The sequence below is a fragment of the Camelus ferus genome, chromosome 3, assembly GCF_009834535.1.
Source record: "Camelus ferus isolate YT-003-E chromosome 3, BCGSAC_Cfer_1.0, whole genome shotgun sequence".
In the NCBI taxonomy this organism is placed as follows: domain Eukaryota; kingdom Metazoa; phylum Chordata; class Mammalia; order Artiodactyla; family Camelidae; genus Camelus; species Camelus ferus.
The window spans coordinates 54,426,520-54,433,370 of NC_045698.1; the positions used below are offsets into that span (position 1 = coordinate 54,426,520).

Consider the following 6,851-nt stretch of genomic DNA (forward strand, 5'->3'; position numbering starts at 1 on the left):
ATGGCACTTCTGTTACGAGTTCTTACTCGCAAATACTTTTACCCTGAGATGAGAACTTTCCTGGCAGAAGTAGGTTCAGCTTAAAGGTGAAGCTGTGGTTTAGATGATTGTACAAGGGGTCCTGCACTCAGAAGATTCTAAGGACAAAAATTAAAATTCATTTGTTTTTAAGACTTATGATCTTTTGTTTTTGAAAAACTTAGCTTGTCCAAAACACAGATCTATATTATATATATATCGATGACTTCACATTCTAAATATAAAGCTTTTTGAAATCTTCAGAACAGTTTATTTCCTTGAGTAGTAAAGTAGGATATTTTAATGTTATGAACTTTTGGATATGCAAAGAAAATATCTGTTTCTGAATAAATGGGCCAGAAACCAGTAGTGATAGTTTGCAAGGACTGTGGGGACCACCAGAATTTGTCATCTCTAAACCTGCTATATGCACAGCACTTATGAGATACTATGATGATGATCACAGTGTGGGGAAAACATGATCTCAGATTTCAAACAATATAAAAGGGAAAACAGGGCGGGAAAATATTTGAGGCTCAGTTTTTTTTCTTTAAGCCCATAGGGTTTCCTAAGTAAGTCCCATTAAGCACGTGGGAAAGATGAGATTCTTCCAAGAACCACCTTAAAGTCTCTGGGGCCACAAGGAGCCTGTGAAGCTGACACAAAGTGCCCCCAGTACACTTTAGACATGTGTGTTTCTGCCTGTGCAGGAAAGGGCATATTCTCAGTACAGGCGTGCCTTGCCACGAACAAGCCATTGAAAGAATCCTATAGAATGGCTTCATCTGCCCTCCCTTTATCCTTCAGACCCTCTCTGGGATCTATCTGGGTGATGCAGGGAGCAATGGGTGGAGGCATGGTGGTGTAATGCATAGTGACCCCACACAGTGGACACACAGACACCTGCTGGGAGTCATGTGGGGATGACAGGTCAACATCCTTGGGCCCAACAGTCTTCCCTCAGGAATGTTTTGGAGAGACCATCCAAACAAGGGACTATTGAAAGGATGGCTTATGGGGGAGAGTATAGCTCAGTGGTAGAGTGTGTGCTTAGCATGCACAAGGTCCTGGGTTCAATCCCCAGTATCTCCATTAAAATAAATAAATTAAGGAACCTAATCCCCCCCCCCAAAAAAAAACAGAGACTCTGATGCAGCATATCTGAGGTAAAGCCTGAAAATGTGCATTTCTAACAGATTCCCAGGTAATGCTGATGCTGCTGGTCCAGGGAATCCCATGTTGAGACCCCAGAGTGTAAAGAAGAGAGTCCCCACTGTCCTCTTCTGAGGGCCTCAAATTCACTCAAGTTGCTGGGTCTAGTGGTGAGGATGACCACCTCTTGGAGGTGAGTGCATATCTTCATATAATGATTCTAATCCCCAAGATGAGCCAAAGATCTGAGGTGGGAGCAGGGAATGTGGAATAGGTCTGTACAAAGACCTTGGGAAATGAGACAAAGAGCCCACTGGCTCTTCTGCTTCTTTGTAGATAATGCTGTAAAGTTGTCCCAGATGCAGCTTGTTCTGTCTGCTGGAGCAGCGTTCCTGCTCCCTTGGGGAACTGCTCTTCCCCGTCTCCATCCATGTAATTCTGGTGGGCTTTGAATCAGAGCATTGTGTTCCTGGATCACAGTGGATGTGTGACCTTCCCTTGGCAAATACTCCTTTGGTACATGACCAAAGCCAGAGTTCTTCCTTGGGAAATTTATACATTGACTGGTGGGTAAAGTTCTCATTCATTTCCGGTCACACAGCTATAAGAATGTGTCTCAGAGCAGCTATCAGTCATATCCTCCACCAAATAGAAAGAAGCAAGAGAATGAAAAAAGCCAAAAGCCAAAAAGAAGGAGCAGAAGAACCGTGGCAGCAACAAGTCTCTGCCCCTAGTCACTGAGGGCTCAGAGCTACTTGGGTTCTGCAACAATTTCTTCAATTCTGTGTTCTCTATCTGTATCTTCCATTTCTCCAACCATCCCTGTTTGTTTTGTTTGTTTATTTTTCTTAAAGTAATTTTAGTTGGGTTTCTGTCACTTGCAAAGGAAAGACTCTTAACTAGTATCCCTCTTGTAATCAAACCATCAAGGACAGAGGTGGAAAAAAGAAGTCTGTGGAGGGTGCTGGTGGTGGATGCTCACAGGAGCTGCCTGGCTCCTGTAGCTGCAAGCAACAGAGCCTCACACAGGTCTCCCCAAGAAAAAAGTATAAGGACACATATATGGAGACTGAAAGTGGAAAGCCACCAAAAACAGGAGACAGGTCAGGGCCAGGTCCTCTCTAGGTGTCCCTCTCCTGTTTTCGCCTCCATGTCCTCTCTGCTTTTCAGAGTGTCTGTTCCATTCCATTTCCTCCTGTCTGGTCAACAGTCTCCCAGCTGTCAGCCCAAATCCCAGGAGGTCAGCTAATGACACTGCTGTTCCTATTGTGCAGAGCCCTCTGATCCTGGCCACTTCTGGGTGAGGCACCATCTTTGGATGAGGCACCATCTCTGGTCCCATTAGAGTTTCCTCTGAACAATAACAAAGGCTGGGGGATTTAGGGTGAAGGAGACACTCCACTGTGCCCATTGTAGGAGATATGTGTTCCAGAACACCAAGAATGAAAAGTCATAGTGTGAAATATCAAGCAGATATTAAATAAAAACATTTGCACTAGACAATTCAAAGTGCACCAGAGGGGTGGATGTGGAGATGATATAGAGCGAGGACTTGAAGTGATCTGGCCTAGAGCCAAGGCCTTTAGGTCCTAGAAAAAGCAGTGAGCCCAGGGTGAGTGTTTCCAGATCAGAAGTTTGAGGCCTCTCACAGCCCCAGCAAAGCCATTGGCCTCTGCCTGGCTTGATTCCACTACTGACCAGTGGCACCTGGGGATAGTCCCACATCATCTACGCTTTCCACCATCTCCCCAAAGAGAGGTCATACTCTGAGAGCTCGCACAGACCTAAGTCCTAGTAAGTGACCTCAGGCAAGTTTCTTAGCTTCTGAAGCCTCAGTTTCCTCAACTAAAGATGTCATTATCTGCTTTCACAGGGTTGTTGTGAAGAGCAAATTAGACTATGCCCGTGAAACACTTAGCCTCGCTCCAGGCACCAAGTGTTCATTGCTCTATCATCATCATCATCATTATCCTCATTTCCATTATGATACTCTGAAGGTGAGTGAGTGTAATATGACTCTGGGGATACATCTGTGAACAAAGCTTCTCTCTTTACCTGTTTGCTGATACTAGTCATTTCTCTAACAAACACTCCCCACTTACGAATGAAATTAAAATCAGAATATATTTTAATTGTACAGCTGTATATACAAAGTGAACACTATACTATTTAGAAGGTCTTTATTTAAAAAAAAAAAAGAAAGAGAGGAAGGAAGCAAGCAAGTAGGGAGGAAGGGAAGGAAGGAAAGAGGAAGGGAAGAAAATCACTTGTCAAAGTCCTCTTTCACTTGTAAGATTTTATACTTCATTATAAGAGATGTCCATTGTTCACTGAGGTGTCAGTACCACAACAACAACTACCGAAAAATAGCCAGAAAAGATACCTAAAACGATATCTGTAATACAGGATATCTGGGTTTATTTCCCTTATGTAAAATCATTCATGTGGTCTGACAAACCAACAGTTTACTTGAAAAAAGATATGAAAAGGTTGGGAGGGTGTAGTTTAAATATAATCTACAATTTTAAAATTTAACTTTACACATTGCCATGCTGTTCCATTATATATGCAGGAAAGGGAAGAGCAGTATTCTTCGGATTTGAAAAAATTAATCCATGTTTCTTGGCATGGGCAACCAATGTTATGTTTAAAATATACATGTATAATGTGAGACATATTATCTAATAAAAATCATGCAATCTAGCTTGTTCACTTTGTAACTCATAATAACTGGAAGTTGATCAAAGAAAACTACTTCCATTTTTATTACTACATTGTTCCTATTTTTATGAACAAAATTTTAAATGTATGATAAAAATCCAATATACAGTAATTGAAACATACAGTCTGACCTCACATTGCTCTGATAAATCTGTTCATTTCTGGCCATTTTCAGTGTTGCTATAGTGAACAGTGTTGACAAGTGAATGAAAAAAGCTTATAAATGGAATTCTGATCATAGATAAAACCGAACATAAACTATCTCCCAACATTTCTGCATGTTGGGAGGCCTGGTTTGTGCCACAGATGGCCATCTCCCAATAATACATAAAACATTTCTTGCTGGAGCTCGGCACACGTGGTTGAATGCACAGGTCATTTGAAGAGAACAATAATTCAATTCACTTAATCATGACCTCACTGGGAACAAACACAGACACAGGATGATGCTGTTAGAAGAACAAAATCGTACTAGAGTTTTAAAAATGGAATTCTTAAAAAGCCGCCATGCTCTCTTGTCAAAATAGCACTTAAATATATTCAGTGTTTAGCGACCAGGCAGGCTCACTGAGTTTATTTTCGTCTCTTTAATTTTTACTGCAGTGTCTCTGTGCCATGTTCTCTCCGTTTTCAGGGTCAGTGGTGCCTACTGAAACTTCTACTGGCTTATTGGCTGAGCTCATTGATGAAGAAGCCTTGAGTACATCATTTTTTCTTCTCAAACAGCTGAGATGGCAGTCAATAAAGAATGACTGCAGAAAGTTTCAGAAGGACACATGGGAATCATTTAACCAGACCAATAAAATCAGCTATTTATGTAAGTAACAAGTTATTACAACCTCAACCATCCAGGCCATATTTCTCTAGAATAATTTTTAGGTTTAGGGCTAATTTTATTTCTAGCTCATAAGGCTTAAAATCCAGGATTCCCTGCATTGGCAGAAATGAATGAACTCAGCTAGAAGAAACCAGAATCTAGAGAGACCTCTTTCTAGCATCTAGATGCTCGCTAGCAAGATAGCACATTTTTATACCACCGATATTCCTGAGATCAGGTCTCACCTACTCAGAATTTTTGGCCGCAATGCTCATTGCTATATTATACAACTATGTGTAAGTGCTATTGAAATTAGGCCTCTCACTGTCATAGTTTTAACTGTTTATGCCATGTTCTCTTTTGTCATTCCACATTTACTCTAAAAGCGCACTTAATATAACAGAAGGGGCTTTAACTCTGTTTTTGCTTAATATATTTTATTAAAAAGATCTTGAACTTTTAGGATCCAAATTATAAGCTTGCAGAATATGGAGACTTTTTAAAAAGCAGGGAACGAAGATGTAGTGTATTCAAATTATGATTATTTTAATTTTGGAGAACAGGGGGAAAATTTGCATAGGGATTTCTTCAACAAACCTATAGTTGTTTATTGTTTAGTTGTATAGTTTAATTATTTTATTCTTTATTCTTTGTTCCTTCCTCCATCTATCTCAGCAGGCTTGAAAAAAAATTAAATCTTCTTTCCTACAGAATAGTGCCTTTAGGTGTGGGGAACATTTCTTCACAGGGACCAACCCATTAGCTTATTTCTGTAACTGCCTCATCAGTATCACCTGGAAAACCCTGTAATCTGTATTCGTGCAAATTTATTAAACTCTGTTGTAAAAGCAGGAGAAGGAACACTCATGCTGTTTTTCCATGAAAATGGTAGTCCCAGGGATACAGTAGTGTTTGGGGAGGGGGGGAGGAGAGTGAGTTAAAGGAACAGAGCTCATTCCAACTCCACACACATACGTTTCTAAAGCCTTAATAGGTATCTATAATCCAAACAAGACATCCCCCTTTCCTTTCTCATCTTCCCTTCCCTCCACTGACTGATACTTCTCACAGAAGACATGGTTCTGGCCTCTAAAAGAACTTACTGTGTGAAGGAAAGAAAACACAGACAGTAAATAAATATAAATGGCAGCAGGTAATTTAGGGACCATGTTGGTATTGTGGGAGTTCAGAGACATGGAGATCAGGAAAGGCTGCTTGAAAGAATTACAAGGCATGTGTGCAGGCTCCTGTGACATAAAATAGGTTGTCTTTCAATTCCCTGTGTGGCAGAGAGGAATTTCCCTTCCTCTCCTACCCCAGAGGACTACTATCTTCTCCCATCTCCCAAGAGGCAGGAGGTCCTTCTGCAGCTATGTGCACCATTTCAGTAGCAACACCCCAGCCTCCCAGTTTGCCTGGAACCTACCTGAAGGCTAGAAGGGCTTGCAGACACCCAGTGGGAGGCGGAAGAGTATGTGTCATTTCTTCTCAAGGGAAAGGAGGAGGGTGGGGCACAGGAAGCCATACTCCTTCAGGGCTTAGGCACTTGGAGGGAAGCAGGAGGGAGGAAAAATCCAGCGAATGTTGCCAATAATCACAACAGTAACATCTACCCAGCACTTATGGTGTAGAGAACTGCTCAGAGCAGTTATTAACCCAGGTGATCCTTACAACAACCCCATGAAGAAGTATTATTAATACTCCCATTTTACAGATGAGGCCCAGAAAAGCCAATTAACATGCCTAAGATCACACAGCTACTTAACTGGCATAGTTTGAACTTGGGCCTAGACTCAGCTGGCCCACAGTACCTCTGCTTTTACATGGTTCACAACGCACGCTGCACTTGGAGAGCTGTTAAACAATGTTGCTACCTGGGCCTCCATCCCAGAAATACTGATTTAATTGATCTGTACTGGGGCCTGGGGCAGAAGTACTTTTTCAATTTCCCCCGGGATTCTAATGTGCAGCCAGGATTGCCAGCAATGCTATTCTACCTCTCACTATCCTGTTACCTCATTATCGCCACACCTCTCCCCTCCTCCCTGTTACTCAGATGATTCTGCCCTGATCTTAGACTCTACCTTGCTCCTTTTCCCTTCCCACACAAAATGGCTCTTGAAGTGGTTTTAAAACATGTCAC

The 6,851-nt window shown here is 41.7% G+C and overlaps 1 long non-coding RNA gene across 1 annotated transcript; it reads left to right on the forward strand.

The window, feature by feature from the left end:
- The first annotated feature begins 1,156 nt into the window (after positions 1–1,156).
- On the forward strand, positions 1,157–4,771 carry LOC116659770. Its single transcript, XR_004315110.1, has 3 exons — positions 1,157–1,363; positions 3,044–3,167; positions 4,526–4,771. It is a non-coding gene; the product is annotated as an uncharacterized LOC116659770 (long non-coding RNA).
- The last annotated feature ends 2,080 nt before the right edge of the window (positions 4,772–6,851 follow it).